The 19402-nt window shown below is 40.6% G+C and overlaps 1 protein-coding gene across 4 annotated transcripts in view; it reads left to right on the top strand.

Moving 5' to 3' along the window:
- The window catches only part of LOC100748507 (putative polypeptide N-acetylgalactosaminyltransferase 9), a 299103-nt gene that overhangs the window by 40711 nt on the left and 238990 nt on the right, over nt 1-19402 (top strand). For 3 of the 4 annotated variants that reach the window (XM_033324345.1, XM_003494457.4, XM_033324344.1), the window contains exon 2: nt 10097-10160. The exons of the other annotated variant lie outside the window; for it this stretch is intronic. The gene's annotated coding sequence lies outside the window, so the exon portion shown is untranslated. The remainder of the gene's footprint in view (nt 1-10096; nt 10161-19402) is intronic. 4 annotated transcript variants of the gene reach the window in all.

The following is a 19402-nucleotide window of genomic DNA, read 5'->3' as shown; positions in this document are numbered from 1 at the left end:
TTCGTTTTTTTTTTTTTTTTTTTTTTAAAGATTGATGTAACAGATCAACGTTACCGATGTCGAACCTTATAGAATTGTATTGCAAAGCTTCGACGTAACAAGTGAGACTGTTGGTCTAGAAAAGTTGTAAAATGTCCCTCTTTAACTCTCGCTATCGACCTATGATTGAAAAATTCTTTGTTTTTGCTCTACTTTGTCTAAGGTTAGCTTTTGCATGCAAGCATACTTAAAACGTGTCAAGATTGTAGAGACACTGCTCTCTGAAAACTGTTAAACGAATCGTAGGTTATAGACCTTTGTCACGTTTGTAGAATTTTATTTATTTGTTACGCAAGAGTTACTTGCACCATGTGACTTGTAAAAGTGTGCAGAGACATCAGACGTTCTTCTCGAACCTGATCCTGTCCCGCATTAGACTCGGATCGACTTGATGTCTCGCAGGAAAATTGATCCTTCGTCGTTCAAAATATATTTGGCGTTAACCCGTCAGCAGGAATATTGCTGGAACGGTGAGAAATTTGTCATGGTGCAGAGAGTATGCAAGGACAGGGAACTTTATGCGCTGCAACGCGTGCATAAATTCAAGTTTGCAGCAGGCCCTATTCGTATTAGATGCTTGCTAGACGGCAATCTACGTGCTGTTATAGTCTATCTATACGTTACTTATCCTTCGTTGCTTTCTTTTCGATAATATCGATTCTACCGGCTGCTCACTTTTCTCGATAAGCTTCTCGTTATCCTTTCCCTTCTGCTTAGACAAGATTCGAATTTCGGATAACTCCACTCCATTTCATGTCATTGAATATCAGTTAAGCTTGCAAACAAGCAACCACGAATTACGTGCTTTCCGTGGTCACTAATGGTCTCGTTGTTAATAGTATGGTCTGTCAATAATCTCTTTGCTGAACATAGGTCGTATAATTGTTAAAAAAGTTACAACTAATTATACTATTTTCTTATAAGTTTGTTTTACATGGTTTTTCCTTTACTTTGGAATTTTGTTCGCAAAAGATACATAGCACGTAAATTTTCGTAGTTTCATAAGTTGCAAATTAAAAATTTCAAACTTTATTCGATTCCCAACGTTTCTTTGATAGTATTACGGCGTTATAACCCGGACAATTTAGTTTCGTCGTAGCATTTTAATAAAGTTATTCCGTGGTTAAATTGTTTCGAGGATACGCAGCTTCTATACGTTTATATGCTTTTTCCAGACTTATATGTATGTATTCAAATTTATGTATATAATATTCTTTATTCACAAAACGTGGAAATACCTTTTGCAGTTTAGTTTCCTTTATGCGCGATTCATCAAGTGGAACAGTTTCGTTGCAAACAGTAGTTGCGTGTTTTTCCATCTTTTGATGTTTTCCACCTTTGTTTGCCAGGAAATTGAAGCAGTCTGAAAATATTCAACCGTTATGCAGCCAGAAAAATTTTCCAGATTGGGTTGTTTCGCAAATTGCGTGTCTTTGGAGTGCGCAGTCGTATGTTTCCGGACACTTTCGCACAGATTGTATCGTTTTCTTGCCTTTATCGTGTTTTACTTTGGAGAACAGCAACATTTAGTTTGTCTTTCTGCTAATTTCATAGGGATTCGTTTGCGATTCTCCAGGGAGATACATTTTAGATCCTTTAATTTTTTAAAGTATTCTTTCTGGCATTTTACGACTGAGACTTATGACTGAAGTACCTATACGCTTCTTTTCATCAAAAAATTACGCATAAAAGGACATAAGTTGTTAATGCATTTTTTATACCTAAGCTTAGGTATTAAAGACGTTATAAAACAGCTTGAACAGGTACGCGTCCACGTGTTTGTATAAAAAGTTTCTAAATCTACGTGAAATTCGGCATTTCACTTTTGAAGTAAGTTACTTTGAGAAATATCTTGAGGATTTAATTTTTATATTTGACCGAGTCGTGTTTGAAAGTTACCAGCGTTTTCGATACGATTTCTTCGATTGAAAGCGATCGCTGCTCACAGAGGTGTTCGCCTCGAAACCAATGGATTGTTTTCTAGAGTAAACATCGCTGGATAGCCTCATCGAAAAATCGTTTCATTGTAATCGGTTTGCCCTCTCCTCCCTCATCGATATCTTTCTTGTATGTTGACGGTTTATCGAGTAATTTTATCGTTTATCCGCAGTTGCTCGGCTAAAGGATCGGTATTTGCGAGCGTATTTATTCATAGCCAACGGTGATGCTGCTAGTTGTACGAAATGCGCATATCGGATTTGCAGCTGCGTTAATTGATCGTGTCGTTCACAAAAAAAATTCGTTTACCAATGCTTTGTAATCGGAAGCGATTCGTTTCGGTTGATCTCCGCGAGCAGTTTCATTTTTGCCGAAAGTTTAATTAAATTTTTAGTGCTTTTCTGCCGTTAATTCCTCTGAGTTTCATCGCCGCTTCTGTTTGAAATTTCGAGTTTTGACGTAAAAAATAAATTATTTGATTTGTTCATTACAGAAATATACGGTTTATTAAATTCCCGTAACGCTACTATCGATTTTTCGTTGGTTTATCATCGCATCGATACGAGCAAAAGAGTCGAAGTATACGATCGATTATAATAAATAAAATTTACTGATTCTTCGGAAGAGAGACGTGGGACAGCAGTGGAATAGATTCACGTAGAAGAGATTTGTGTCACACAATTTCATCTGAAACAAGTTTAACGTGCTTTGTCCTGGGCGTTTCGATTATTTGGTCGTTCGATTGGGATGTGTTCATTAATTAGGATCTGTCGTTGGTAATGATCGTTTGCGGTGTACCTTGTGATCGTAGGGCGAAACCTATATCAAATTTAGGGCGGATGTATCTAATGCAGTTTGCAACTGAGAATCAGGATTGATTGTACTCACCAATTCACATCGGTTAAGTCGCTTCCGTCTAAATTAGTCACGAGCACTATACAGATTCCAGCCTTTCATGTTTTTTCTTTTAATATCTATATGTTGAAACTTTCACAATAGCTTTTCTATGTTAAGCAATGTACATTTTAAACTAACGATCGATCGAATCGCACGGTTTAATCCAACGGGAATTATACAATGTATTTATCGTTTCTCGCACCATTTAATCACGCTTGAATAATCCGTACTAGCGACATTCTATTAACGATATCATAGAAAATTGATTAAATTTTCAAAATCAATAATTCCTTTATCGATACTGGAATTGATACAAATCTCTCACTTATCTTGCTGATAATTTTCACCTATTAATTTTCGTACTCGATAACTTTATCGACGCTGTTGAAGCCATACACACACTTTTCTCACTTATTATATTTTCTCGTCGGAGAAATTTATGGCGGAACGAAGCTTGGTCGACGATACAACGATCGATGTTTCGATACGCGAATTGATTCGACGGAAATTATTCAACACGGTCAACGTTTGGATACTCTTAGTGTGTACTTTGTCCAGCAAACATAGACCAGGCTCGTTCGTATCGTTGTTGATACGACAATGTCGTTGCTAAATTTCTGGAGACTAGTGGAATTTGGATTGCCACTTCTCTATTTTATTTGTCATATCATTTTTCGATAAGATCGGAGTTTCGTTTTGACCAAAGTATATTTAACGAACAAATATTTCTCTAGGAATTTCATGATTTGGAGTACACCGAAATATAAAAATCATCCGCTACTGGATTCCTACTGTATTCTACGCTATATTCGTATTATAGCTTTCTTTATTCTCAAAATTTCGCAATTAGTTTAAAACACCGCGTAAAAAGTATCGTTTCAATGAAACTACTGGAGCGCTTAGATCGAATTCTTGACCATCGTCCAGACCGTGCGATAATGAATATTGATGGGCCAATTTGCTGGCTAACCGACGTTTAATCTAGATCCAGGTGTGCAGGTGCAAGCTCACGATCCTATTGTTCGGTTATTCAGGCTGGCAGATTCTCTAGAGCTTGCGACAGGTGTCAGCGGCCCCAGAGTGCGTGACCCCTGTTAGGCTCTGGCTTAGATAGTCAGGTTAGACCTCAGTTAAGACTGGGTCGAATCTGGTGTAGATCCAACGCGTTAGAGAGGATACTATCGCGTTCATCCCCGTTGCATCCCATCGCTTGGCAGTTCCATTGATCCTTGTCCGTCTGCGTATCAATTCGCTTATAAACTATAAAATAATTGCAAACAATTATACGTTTTTACAAAGTGCTGTAAGGTGATTGAATCGAATGGCGAAAATTAAATGCGTGCAATCGTCGTTGGTAGAGTTCATTAAAAAATCGTTTGACTGCATCTAACTAGCTTAAAATGAAATTAAAACGAATTAAATACTCGTGCAAAAACAAAGACGAAATTGAGACAATACCGATATTCTTAGAACCACGATATTTCCAGTCTGTTCGCGTTGCCGAGACCTTTGCTTTGCAGAGGATCGTATATCTTCTTAAAACAGTTCACCTTGCTCATCCATCGGTATTCGGCGGTGAATTGGACGAACCTTGCGCCTGACAGTGTATTTAACAAGAATTCTCGTTCGAGCGTCCTATTTCACGGCGTACGAGTCTTGCAGCGAGCTTAGTCAGTTCTTGATGTATGAGAGTCCGCAGGTAGGGGGTTGGGTACCCTATTGTTCGAACGGTTAGTCCAACTGACAGAGACTCGAGGAGCCACGACAGGTGTCAGTAGCCTATGCACACGCGACTGCAGATACAAGGACCACGCGGTGGTTGTTTTGACGCGGCTATCTGTCAAACAATCGTGGTTCGCCGTACTTCTGTCACATGGTTCACGGAGGGAATCCTCTGGTCTCGCGGTGGATGATTAACCACGCTTAACCACGTCCTATGCCACCCTTTACAATTAATCATTGTTACGACTAGTACCATTTGTTTTCGACTCGGACGATCCGCCATTCTAATACCCGTGAATAGCTGCGATACTTGTCGAATACTAGGTATACTAGGTATACTGTTTCGTGACGATCGCTTTGGCCCAGTATCGAATGCTGCAGTGGTCGTTTAAGGCAGCTATGTAACAGCTAAATTGAAATCGATATTTAGCTTCGGGTAAGTAAGTACGTTTCTGGATAATTTAATTTTCCGAATTTTGGAAAAATAATTATAGCACGCGGACGGTCTAGGAACGCTCGATCATTTGCAACCCTTTTCGAGGTTGTGATCTTTTAGATTAGAAATCCTAGTTCTCAGGAAACGGAGTTGCAATCATACGACGATCTATAGAGCTGAGTGATTACGCAAATGAAAAATCAGAATTATTGGGATCAGAATTTTAAGTTCAATATTGTGTTTAACCTTGGGTTTTATTGATAAAGTAATTTAATCTATTTTCATAGTAGTGATTTCTATCATTCTCTGATAAAAATTCTATGTTACAAACAGAAGTGAAAATTAGTCAAGTGGTGATTATAATCACTGATAATTCGATCGTTGATAAAATTTATACAGATTTATATTCGGGGAACTTTGTGAATAAACTGAAATTTTTCTTCCAAAAATTTTGCGCATATCGATATTTCCATATATTATCTAGTTTCGTATTTTTCCGTTTTTAATTAGATTTTTCTATAACGACTTCCCTTACGTGTACATTTTAAATTGAATCGTACGACTTTCGACGCTAACGAGAGTTCAATTTTAACTGGCACTCAACTAACAGTATTACGCGACGCATACTTCTACGTATATATTTTCAACCAAAGACTCCACATCGGCATTTGGTCGATTTTTCTTTTCCATCTACCGATTCCCCGATGAGTTTCGAAAAGTTATTGCCCTCGATAAATCGATTTTCCCAGCGGCTCAAATTTTTTCGATTTTACGACGAGTCTTTCGCGTATATCAACGCTTCGTCGATCTTTGTCTCGATTGGCGGTAAAAGTTTTACGAGAAACATGACTCTCGCGTATTTGCTTGGTTGCATCTTACTTTCAACGTTACATCAAACTTTCCTCGCCTGTGGAAAAACCTATTTCAGCGTCTTTTTTAACGACGAAGCGAAAGCATGAACGAAAATGTGTTTCGGCAACTTTTCTGAAACGAAGCACAAAGCAGAAAATCATCTGTTACGCGAACTTTCCTCCCACTTTTCTCGCTTCTTCGAACAATTTCAAGTTGCTCGCGATTTATAACTTCGTTTCTCACCTACGCCTCTTTCTTTTCACTTTCCGAGTTGTTGCTACGACATAATTACGAAATAGATTTCGCTTAAGCATTCGACGCAGGCATAGAAACTTCCATTCGCGCTGAACAATTTGCCGAGGGCGGACATTCGAGAGAAAATATCGCACAATGCGCTTTCAGCGAAAGGATCCACATTCTGTATCATTCAGGCAATCCATCATATTTGTTGCAAATACACTGCGTTCCATTTCGCTGTATTGCCGATTTTCCAGAGACCGCTGTTCAGTTGTGGACTCCGCGTGAATCGGGTGCAAATCGACGTTTGAAAAAGCTTTGGGGAAAGTCATTTCACAGTCACGATCCTACGATTTTCGAAACGTTTTAGTTGAACCTAGTTTATTGCTTGTCGAAAGCACAATGGAGTTTCGGTTTTAGTAAAATGCAGTTTCGATGCAAAATTAACTTTTGTCTTACTGCCTTTTTTAGTTTTTTAACTTATACAGTATCGTAATTATTAACAACATATACCGAATATCCGATAATCTATAACTTTTCACAACTACGATAGATCGATTTGACGAAGTTACGTTAGATTTCATTTCCCTATGACTGAGTGGTAAAATAGAAGATGAAAGTAGGAGGTTTCAGATGCCTCGTTCCGGATCAAAAACTCCCCTATTCCTCTAATTTCTAGTTTCTTTCTCAAACAACTGAAATTCTAGATATCTCGATGGTTCTCGAATGACGTCCTTAACTCTGAAAGCCACCCTCTGCTCGTCGAAGCTACGATGCTATCCTCGTTAAAGAGACTCCGTATCGTCCTTTAACATCGTCGGCACGAAAGAACCGACTGAAACTGTTCTTATCGAGACAACCTATCTAATTATCGCGTCAGGAAGCGAGTTAGAGCAGAGCATGGTCGAGCGTCGGTGACCGAAGTTCCCGCGGGGATCAATACCGTCCTGTACGCGTTATTAAATCGTGGACATTACGAGCTAACGTTACAAGCGTGACAAGTCGAGGCATCGCTCGGATTTCCGTGGTGCACACGTGCACGCGGAGAAATACGACCGCTCGAAATTGCACTCGATACGTATCGCTTTTCGTAAGTACGCGCGTTCTCGAAGCGGTGGAGTTCGGTAGCAAAGTTGGCGAGCAATCCCGTTTTCTTTACGTTGGACGAGCCTTCCGCTCTTCGTTCGCCGACCCTTGAACCGAATTTACGTCACGTGCGCTGGCCGGCCAGTTGTGGAACGTAGATGGAACTTGGCGACGGTGGAATGTGGTGACCCGTAGAGAACACGGTCTCGTGTTCCCCGAACTGAAGTTCCTGGCGTGTGAAACGTAATGGGTTTGGTTTCGGTCAGTTTTGCGTAGAACTGCAGTTCTAACGACATTGAGGAGCTACGGGTCTGTTTGCGTGGTCTTGGAAGATCTTGGATCTTGAAATTTGTCGAAAGTCTGGGGGGAAAGTTCCATACTATTGTACCGTGGCGGTGTCTTGTCGATCTAGCAGAAGAAAATTATTTAGTCAAAGAAATGCTAATTATAAAAGTTATCATTAACATCTGATTAAACCATGAGACGAGAATTCAGAATTTCAACTGTCGAGACTTTCTCCTATATCAATTTACTTTTTCACGAAGGGAAACTTAAACGAAGTTAATAAAGTTTCTTTAGATGCGTTCCATCTCGTGACTAAATTAAACCGAGATTGTCTCAAAAGGGCGTTCACAGCAGAGTGTTTTACTCGAGGTTTCCTTCAATTTGAACATTTTTAATTCGAATCGATTATAAAAATTCTAACAGCTATAAAAACCGTACATGCGTAAAGACGATGAAGGATACGATCCAAGGTATTTCCTAGATCCAAATTTCCCAGAACAAGGGAAAAGATCTTACTATACAAAAAGATTTTTATGACTAAGAAAACAATGACAATCAACTCGTATAACTTTCATATCCTTTCGAAACATTAATATTTCTTTCTCGCGTATTCGTCGTATCTTAAGATCATCTGTCACGAATTCCAGAAATTACCCAGCGCACCACACATGAAACCGTCTTATTTTCATCCTCCCTTTCTCCTTCGCCTCTCGTCTTATCGATTCTAGTTCAAGCGTTCTCCCACGCCAGTCGTATTTCTTCGAATAACAGATAGCATTTTGTACACGCTTTCCCCTGTGACTCTGGCCGTATTCTTTACTATCGAGCAACCGTAAAAGAACTATGTTTCGTTTTGCCTTCCATTGGATAACATTCCCCTGCGGAACGGAGGGTTGCATTGCAGCTGCAACGAGAGACAAGCTAGGGCTGATAGAGGGAACGAGAGACAGAGACAGAGGACGAAGAAAAAGGAGAAGAAAGAGGAAAAAGGTATCCGCGAGGACGCGGATCGATTCCACGGAGGTGGGCGGAAGTCGCTTGTGAAAGTGGAATCCGCGACACTCAAGGCCGTTTCTCGTGGTTACGAAGCTCGAAAGCCAAGGCAGACAGGTTCTGATCGGTCGCTCCTCTTCGAACACTGGATCCTCTAGCCTTAAGATTGCTCGTTTCGTTTGTGAAAATCCTATACACGGATTCCACAATCCTTCGCCCCTGTATTTCTTTTCCTCTTCGGATCAAACCACTACCATCGCACGAGAATCTCGAGAGTGTGCCACGATGTCGATGTAAAGTATTCCCGGGGAAAAAGTGTTATTGCTGTCGGTGGCCTACATACGGAGATGGTCCCTTTCGCGTCCGACTTCAATTTCCACAGAGGTAGCAGCCGACTTCGAGTGACGAGATCGAGTTGGCTGCCTGTCTTTTAGGGTCAGGCTTTCATTTCCTATAGAATTTGGACTTTGCTTCTGATCTCTTTCATTTTTCTTTCCTTTTTTTTCTTTTTTAGGTTTTATCTTGAAACGGCGAGAGGGATGGCATTGAATCGACAGGGTAAACAGGCGGGGATTTTGTAAATTCAGATTTGCGCGATTCTAGGTTCGAGGGTGAATGATCTTGTACCGAGAGGATGGAGGTTTTATTTTTTATCTTTATCCCTTCGGCGTAATATTTTGGGTACCGATAAAAGGAGAGTTGGATGATTTTTTTTTAATTAAATTTCGACGGTTGTTAAATGGACTCGGCTCTTAATTTTGGTTTTATTTTTGTTCGATTACGAATAGAATTTTATTAAATTCATCGCCTAGCTGTCGCGACTAATTTTCGTTGTACACATAAATATTAAATTCTCGAGTGTCGCGTGGATATTGGTACACTACGTTATCGCGATACTAAAATTTCCGGCGCAATACCGGCGGATTAGTCCTCGTAAAACTTTAGTCGAGCGACGTTGCACGCAAGCGAAACTTCATTTTTCTAGGAGTTAAGCCTCGGGTACATGTTTGTTCGTACGGCTCGAGTGTGGGATACGTGTTCGCGCATCGTGCAAAAGTGAAAAGTTGTACTCGGAAACTTTGGCGGAATGTTTATTTTATTGGGAACTTCACGACGACTTTAAAACGTTTCAACAGTTATGAGGTGGAATCACGAAGTTCGGAAGCTGAAATTGAAATAAAGTATAATACGGAGACGGTTTTGTAGCTGCAAGCCTAAGTTCTCTTTCGGTAATGGGTACTCAAGCGAATGGAACTGCTGGTTTGTTATTCACATAGAAAAATTATTAGTTCGGGGCGAGATGGCTGGGCATGTCTATTAAACGCGATACGATCTCGGCACGTCTGCGAAAGGATTCGTAAAATTGAATTGGCCAAATCGGATTGAAGCTTATCGCGATATAACGCGATTAAACTGCGGGAATACGCTCGTGGGGTTGGGACGAAGCCGTCCTATTCGAATTCGTCATTCGTTGATCGCAGACGGCGAGACGGTGATTGGACAAAATTGCCTGTAAATTTTGGCAATGATTACTTATCGAGGTTTATACAGAATAGATTTGTAGTAGCGAGTGAATCTTTTGATTTTGACTAACAAGTTTTTTCCTTTCAGGTATGCAGATTCACGCTGTTACCCGTGGAAGACGCAAAGACTGGCATTTAACTTCCTAATTTCAGTAAGTGAAACAAACTTCGATATAAAAGTAACTACGCTACTCGAACGTAAATTTCAAGTTTTATTTCCTCTCGAGCATCTTCTTAATTAAAACGCACTTAACTAAATATTCTGCCAAGTACTTAAGGAGATTTAAAAAAATCCCGGAAGAGACGTTTCGATAGCAACGGGCAAAGCCAGCGAACTTTAGGAAAGAGGTCAAACCGAAGGGACGATAGAGGAACGTTGCAAACGATGGCGAATTAAGTACGTCGGATTAAGCGACGCCGCAATCGTGCGTGTTAACGACATCTTACTATGTATCGGAGGCAGCTTGATCGGACCGAGTGAAAAATGGCGCCATTTACGAACACGATCCGGCTCAGCCCGCTAGGGATAAGTCTCGAACCGATACGTAAACTCGCTGAAACTCCGTTCCGAGGGTCATTCGTTCGGCTGCCGGACCACAAATTGAGCGGTTTGTTTCGTCCGGGCGAACAGCCGCTCCGTGAAAAACCGGAAGAGCTCGTGAGTCTCGGGAACGAGTTCCTGATGCTCGCGATTTGTCAAGCCGGAGGAGAAATTTCCTTAGACAGTCCGTAAGCCCTCCACGAGAATTTCCTGATTACAGTTGCAACTTTTGAGCCAGGAAGTGGCGCCAGATCCTATCACGAAGTTTCTTGTATCGGATAGATGTCGTGGAAAACAAGTTGCGCGAGTCTTAATTCGGTTTTGCTCGATTTACAAATTTATCGCTGCACCTTTTCACAGATTATGGTCGATAGGCTCCATGTAAGTTGGCGGATCGAGCATCTTTTTTCTGGATTGACAGAGTTATTATATCGGTTAAAGCGTTTGATCGCTCAATACGACAAAGTTTCGTATTCGAGATGAGAACTGGAGAGGAAACGTCGCTTCTTGGGTCGTCGCTCGGTTCTATTCGATTCGTAATATGCTTATAACGCCGGTACTCGAACGGATTGCTGTAAGGTGAAAGATCGCATGTTATCCTTCCAAGGTATGATTCCAATCCCGAATATGACGTTAAAATTTATTTCCCTTCGTTCATAGTTATATGCTTTACGATAAACGAAAATGTAAACATTTTTTTAATGAGTCCAGCGGAAAAATATACCCAAGATACGAAATAATCCTTCCGATTGTTGAGACCGTTACGGAGAAATCGGTGAACATACATAAAAAATATATATATTCATTAAATTTGGACGCTTTTCTTCTTTTTCGAAGGCGATATAAAAGTTATTCGATTCTTTTCCTTTCTTTCTCTTTTTACCCAAAGTAAAATGCCCGATATAAGGATACATCGGTTCAATCGGTCGTACTCGATGTCTTAGTTCCTGTCAGTCGCTTTTCACGACCGATTAGAGTCCGATCCTAAAAGGCATCGATCGCTACGGTTCGAAACAGGCGTCCGCCGTGTTAATGTCTTTGGTCGACGTCTGAAAAGACGAGGACCAATTGCAGCACCGATCACAGGAGGATCGTCGCTGTGGAACGAGTGGGTAGATGCGAGGATTAAGTCGAGAGGGCAGCTCGTAAATCAGAAGCTCAGCCAGCTATGTCTGCGGCGCCGGAGATAATAACCATTTTGCGCTTCCATAGGCTCCGTTCCGCCCCCATCGTTATAAGCGATCTTACGACAAGGGAGAGAGGACCCATTCAATTAACTTCGTAAAACGTAAATCGAGACGCTGCTTCTACCTGACCTCGCTCCTTTATCCTCGATCGTTTTCCTATCATTGCTCTTTCTCCCTGGAGCCTTACCTTAAACTTTCTCGTTCCAGTTTTTTTTCGTTCAACTCGGGGACACGCTTATTGTCCCATTTGCATATTCAAGAGAGCGGCACAGTTGTCGCGTATATTTCGAAAGTAACATAGTATGCGTACATTTCTTCGGGTTATTCTTTTTTTACAGAAGAATGGTCCGTTCGATATTCTATGACGGGAACGCTGGAAATTGTGTCGTTCCGTTTACACAGGGTGGTTCAAGGCGTCAGGTTGCTATGGAGTAATTGAGAAGTGGCGAGAGATAAGTGGTTTTTTCCTTGAGGGTCTTTTCGAGGCCGCGTTTTCGTCGGGTAAACGATACACGTTGTAAGTTGGGTTTAGCCGGAATAAGAATAAAGGAACGATTCCACGGAGTATAGTAAATTTCGAATAATCCGGCAGACGGGGGAAGAAAGCGGAAGTTATTTAAAGAAACACGAACCAGCCGAAAATATTTCGAAAAGAAAATCGCACGAATATCGAAAAAAAGGACAAACTTTTTAAATTTTAAATACGCTTTTATTTTTACGTAGAGCGATAAAAGAAAATTTCCTCCGTCAGGAACAATGTTCTTAAGGCAATTGGATTTGTAGCAGACGTCATCGGACATGAATATTTCGTGTCAACGGACATGGAAACAAGTTAGATATATTATGGCTGAAATTGTCAGAAATCAGAGTTTATAAATTATCTGACGAACGCTGCGCTGCATTCCTGTTTTCCAGGCATTTCGTACGAACTGCTAGGTTCTGGTGACTGCAGTCTCAATAGCGATATACGTGTCGTAAATTCGTGACACGATGCATGAGTAATTCGCGGACACTGGATTCGTTCTCCCTTGGGCCTAATTCCTTCGTTGATCTGTACCACCACCTACGTTACACCTACAAGCTAGCCGTATGATATATTCAGAGCCCTAAGAGACTACATCGCGGGACATCTAGTGCATCGTTAATCATTTCGTTGCCTGTTTTCGCTCTAGTTCATAAATCGACAAAGAAAGCTCGCCACGAAAGAATTTTACTTAATCTTCAAATAATCTTTTATTTCACACGATATCGATCGACCGCACCTAAACTAGGTCATTCGTGTCTAAATCTAATTTTTGTATAGTTGTAGGCTTTAAAAAAGTCGTGAAAAATTCTCAGATACGAGTCGTCTTTTTTTATTGAATAGAGTAAGCAAAATTTGCATTCTTTTCTTGGCAAGATCTACATAAGTATTTTTGGTAAATTTAATTTTACCATTTTAATTAAATCATCTATGTATTTTATATTTATAGATGCGTATTATAGATGGATTCGCGTTTTCTCAACGTAGATATCGAACAAGAAGGGTGGTTTTTAGAACGATATCGATTCTAATAGAGGCGAGGTGGAGATTTATCGATCGCGATGTAGCGGCTGCTCCATCCCATATCGCATCTTCGACGAGGTATTCGCAGGTAGAACCAAAAAGGAATCCCATAGCCGGGCAACGGATCATGGTTTGAATAGCAAACGGGGGCCGGGTTCCGCGAACTCTGGCTAAGGTCACGTGTTTGGCACGAGTTTGTCGAACTCTCGCGTTTCAGCGTGCTGGACACGATGAATTTCATTCGTCGATTATGCCGCTGTTGCCACCCATTTGCTTCACTCACTTTTTTTTTTATATTTCTTCACCCTCTTTTCGCTCGTGCGTCGTACACCTGCTAGCTAATAGTATCGTGACTAAGAACGATAATGAAAGCGTAATTACACAAGCGTAATAGCCTTTTAATGTTTCAATTACGACTGTTCGGGACGAAAGAATGTTCTAAGCAACGGTTTGAGAGAACGTTTAGAGCCAAGCTGTCGTTTAACTTGTAATAAATGCACGTTTCCTTTGGCTTTCGTGGCTGAAACTACAGGGGTCTTCGTTTTCTTTTTATGGAGATTCTTAATACACGCGTCGTGTCGCCATGAGAATTTACGTCGAACGTGGAATTCGAGGGCGAGGTCCGTTCTCGGTGAATATTCTTTCCGGGGGTACGCGAGAAATCGCGTATACCTACGTAATGTTATCACGTACGGCGAAAATAGCGTGAAAGACCGACTGTTCGTGTTTCATGGCTTGTGAAACACGTGACCGTATTTTCGCGTATATTCGTACGGTGGTCCGCGTGCTCTGGCATGTTCGAAAGTAGATTAAATTGTTTAGGGAAATTTGGCGATAAGCGCGGAAACCGTGAAATTAGAGAATGTTTCTACGAAAGTTTCGAATAATATTTAGTTTTATGGAAGCTGGTTGGTAACGATATTGGATACTGATATGTACTTTCAATAAATTCGTTGTGATATCGCATTTTCTTCTGTGTTCTAGACACCATGTTGCTTTAAATATCTCAATCTTATACGATTACTCCACTTATTGAAAGTAACAAACGTAAATGTACGAATATTTTCATGACCTACCATTGCATATCAAATTTTTCTGCATCGTAAGCTCTAGAATACAATGGCAAATATAAAAATAGTGAGATACACAGCTAATTTCAGCGACACGTTAGAGCTGGTTCCTCGTGAGTACACGATGTACCCGGGCTGATACGATGGTGATTCCTCCGGTTTGGGGTGGCAGACACGAGATCACCAGAGGATCCACAGCGGCATATCAAGCAGCCCCAGACACGGTCGAAGATTAATGCTCGCCCGCCCCGATGGTCGTTACGGATCTAAGACGATTACATCGTGCTTAAGTTCAGGTCGACTGTACCATCTTAATCGTTGGGTCACGTCGGATCGTACGCTATTCTAATTAGTTAATCCACCTTTGGCCGTGCGCTGGCGGCAGAAGCACGCGTAACCCTGTAACAGATGTTAACACGAAACATGTACCAATTAAAGGTGGGTTAGATTTCTGGCCTCGTTTTCGCTTGACGAATCCCTCGTCCACGCGCAGATGTACGCGTTTTGATATCAGCTATTCTCTTGTTTCCTGTGGTAGGTTACGTGCATCGCCACTAATTAGGGGATGCGATCGGTTCACCTTATTACGGGGCGCATTATCGTGTAAGGGACGCTGCGATCTGTAATACTATTAGCATTAATTGGAATGGAGTAATTAACCTTTGGTGGGACGGGATGGCGTTCGGATAAGCAGATAGCGCGGCTAATATGCGGTTTATGGATGTGCGCATGAATCGTCAATGGTGGAAACGTTATCCTTCTTTTGTCTCTTTCGTCTCTCTCGCTGTTGCGAGTACTGCGATTCTTGGGAATCGCGGCCGATTTGCATTTTAAATTTAGCAATCAACTTTGATTTCGTTAAATTTCGATTAGGCGTAGAAAGTTTTAAAAGCGTTTGAGAAGTTTTCTATCGTATCTTGATTATCGACATTGCGTTATTAAGTCCGAAGTTCACTGATTTTCCAACCGTGAAGCACGCAGCTGCCTCATCTTCGTCTGGTGTCTTCTCTCACGTGATACAAGCGGAAGCTAGAGTTTCGTGTCCGATGACAGGTATGCGCGCCGTGACTATCAAGCAGGTTACATATTACTTCGTCGAGCGAAGGCATGGCTGGAATACGTGCTCAACTGAACTTGTTCGCGATACACATCCCTGGCTAATCGAAAGTATCCGATCTCGTGATAGAACTGCTTCGGACACGGCCATAAAAAGACGACAAAACCTTGCGATGTTACGTTCTCAAGAAGTTTACCATTTGGCGTAACACATATTCACTTTCCATCAAAATCGTAGATGGTTTAAGATAAAAATGCCTGAGCTATGTCGATTTTTACTTAATTATACGTCGATGGTAGATTATGCTACTATGAATCTCGTTGGAAAATTTTACAGTCAGTGAACACTCGCGTGGTTGATTCATACTCGAGTTACAACCTCCCGGAGTTTTACTCTCCAAGTTTGCCGGAGATTATTAAAAATTTGTATCTAACTTGTACTTTTAACTTTATTCTCGAATCGCCCTTGTCATTCTTCTTCTACGTACATACTACATTTTCCTCGTATTTTTAAATTAACCAGATATCAAATTATCCAGGAATAGTTGCATTTCAAAAGAGTTTCGCATCTCGCTGTTCTCAACGAAAAGAAGTAAATTCTTCTCCCGTTGGCTTGAAATGGAAACACGAGGCGAATTGTCCACACTTATTCATCATCATCCTCCTTCATTCTCAAAACGTATTCTTTCGACGTCGTCGCAAACTTTATTCTCTCGTTTCGTTTTATATTTCGTCCGGTCTCTGCCTTTTGTTCTAATTTCAATTTATTACTTGACTGCGTCGCTGTTATCTTTTTTCTCGTTCAATTTTTTTTTATTTATCACGGTTATTTATCGAGTTTCGCCGCAGCAGAAGCCGTAACAGATGTAGGTACAAATTGAACTCGGGCAAGACTCATTTACTCTTCGTTACGAAGTGGTGGAGACGCAATGCGCTTCAACTTTGCCAAGCTAATTTACTGTCTCGCCGCGTCTTGCTTCTGTTCCGGTTATGTTGCTTAATACCATTGTTAATTTCGCCCGTTGACGTCCCCGTGGCCTGTTTTTGCCGCTGAACGTCGCGTCGTTCCAGTCGTTTTGCGCTACGTAAACTCCTCTTTAATGGTATTTTTTGCGATACCTGTCGACGATGAGCGTCGTTGTCCGGGAATTTTGAAAGCTCAAGCAGCTCGCTGCATTTTGTTCGCCTCTCTTCAATAGAAAAACGCTGAATTGTGCTTCCGTTGAACCACGGAATTATGGCTCGATGAATGCGAGTAGGAAGATTTGCAGGAAGAATTTGTTGGCCTTTTTGCGTCCAATGATCGCCCGAGAGGTTCGTTTATCGTTTCGAAACAAATAATTAGTACTCGAGCACTTACGATTCAATGTCGCAATCGAATATATAGAGTCCGTTGACTTTGGTCTATGTAGGTTTATTTATTATTCGAGCAAAGAACTCGGAAGATTAGACGCAGGTGCTTTGGTTCGTTTTAGTTGGAACTGTATCAGAAATTATTTTTAGACAACCTCTATACAGGTGATTTTAGATCGACCGCCTGAAAGGTTTGTCGTCAAAGACTAAAAATATGAAAGATAAATCAAGAACAATTTTATTTACGCGCGAACTATATGAAAAGTAGTCATCAACGATATTATATTAGCTCGAAGAAATTCTTAAAATTTATGAGTTTAGTTAGAATTTCTATAAGACTTTCGACGGTACAGGAAATGCCGTAAACATAAATTATGTAACGCTTTATGCAGCACAGTGATCATCTTCCCAGTAGTTTCTCATCGAAAACGTTCATTTCCGTCTTTCTTCCAACTACGTTATAAAATATTGATCGTCATTTCCAATCGCTTTTAAACACAGATAAAACGCCTAACGTATCGTGTAGAGAAACCGAAGGATGATGGAATAAAATCGTGTTTCAGCTTTTTAAGAGACTATGAACGAGCTTCGTCCTCGTCCAACCGGTCTTTGCTTCTTCCGTTATTTTCTTTTGCACCATGGCGCTGTTTTATCCTTCCTCTTTTATTTTTTCATCATCATAGGCTACGCTGTGCGTGCACATCGTACACATACCTGGTTCAACTGTGCGAACGTCTCGCAAAAGTTTGAAATTTCTCCTTAGGATCGTTGTTCCAGTAGCTTATTTTTCGCGATCGCGACCAACTCCTAATTAATTTTCTGTCGTCGTTTCTTTCTCCAACGATAAATCAGCCAACGAAGTTTCAATTTGACGGTCAACGCGCCAGCCGGCGTGAAACTTCTCGTAACAGGAATATAATTCCGCTAATCAGTGACATTGTTTTTACATCGTTCGATTTCACGTCAACAGGGAATTGGCCACTATCGACTTCCGACCAATTTTTCTATGAAATCGCTTCCTTGGTTTATGATATTATCAGTTGCTATTATATTCAGATTAGTCGACGTCGATTGTAAAGTGTCTCGTAAACTGTAACGATATCCGAAAGTATAGAAATTATTGACGTTTGCAATTTATCAAAGTGTACCGAATATTAATGGAAACTTGTATTTAAATTATATTTCTGGGCAGAGATGATTAAAAGTTTGAAATGGTTTTTCCGAAAATATCGCGTAAAACGAAATTAACGACGTTTGCAGAAATTCCAAGCGTGTAATGTTAAATTTTGCAAGTTACGAGGTCGAACAACAAAACGCGAGAACCACCGGTTTCCCGTTACCTTTCATCGTTCTATTTCGTGCGAGAGGTGCGAATTTTGGGAAAGTAAACTATAGTTGGTGGATTTTCAGCGGGCCGCAACAAAGGACGTCGAGTTACGCGTTCAAGAGGTAATGAATCGATAATGCCGGAACGAATAATGGCGCGGGAGCGGTTCTCGTTAGGTAGATAGAGCCGTTATACGGCCAATCAAATTGATAAGGTTGCAATTGAAGCGTCGATTAGGCTATCTTCATCCGGCCGTTCATTTTTCTCTTTAATCGAGATCGAGATGCATCGTTTTATTCGTAGGTAACTATTTATGACGTTCATTACGAAAATTACTTAATCCTGCATTCGTTATTACGCGTAATCCAACTATAATATGGCTCAGATGTTTTATCGTTAAAAATTAAGGATTAATGAATTTTATGAAGTTTAGTCTATGAATTTATAGTGGGTAATATATATGGTAAAAGAGTTGTTACAATTAACGCAAATGAGACTGTGTCTATACAAGAAAATTGCTCAGTTCGACTAACCAATTGCTTTTACAATTTTCAGGAGAGAACGTACGAGGTTTCTTGCGTGTTTCATCGAATTTAATCACGGTGAATGAAATTTACAACACGGTGACTAGCAAAAGCGAACAGTCATTGTTATCGATGGCTTTGTAATGTCGACGCATTAATAGCATGGATGCACGATGCTTGAGTGCTAGCGACCGGAAGGGCAATCAAATTGCTAGAGCGTAGAGAGTGAAGTAGAGGGTTAAATGAAATTAATCCTGCATCAGGGCAACTATATGTATGCGCTGGTTGCACAGTCAAAGGCAATGTTGAATAACGATGCTTGTCAAATTTATCACTGGATGATTCTTTGAATCAAGAGGAAGCTCTCTATTTTTTACTTTGAAAGCGATTATACGATGATATTAAAAAAAGTCGAAGAATATTTCTATTTTTCTTCGAATCATCTTGCTCCTTTGAAAGAGATGTTATTTCGATACTGAGATGTCAGAGAAGATGAGATATGTTTTTGAAATTTTTTCACAGATTATTTGAAAAGAATTTACTGTCTTCCAGCAGCGTTGGATATGTCTAAGCGTATTCACACGTATATCGATCAACTCTTTCTTGAGTAACAGATTGTGGGGAATAAATGGTAACAAAATTGTCAGGCAAGTTACATTCGTTGTTGCTCGTCGAAAGGCTTTCAACGATGCATTAGTTCGAACGTTGTAATTCAAAATTTGATCGTTCGCGATAATATTTTATAATTGACGTATTAACGTGGCGCGGCATGTTGAAGGATCTCCATTGA

The sequence above is a fragment of the Bombus impatiens genome, unplaced genomic scaffold (genome assembly GCF_000188095.3).
Source record: "Bombus impatiens unplaced genomic scaffold, BIMP_2.2 scf_2222, whole genome shotgun sequence".
In the NCBI taxonomy this organism is placed as follows: Eukaryota; Metazoa; Arthropoda; class Insecta; order Hymenoptera; family Apidae; genus Bombus; species Bombus impatiens.
This window is presented reverse-complemented; position numbering and strand designations above follow the sequence as displayed.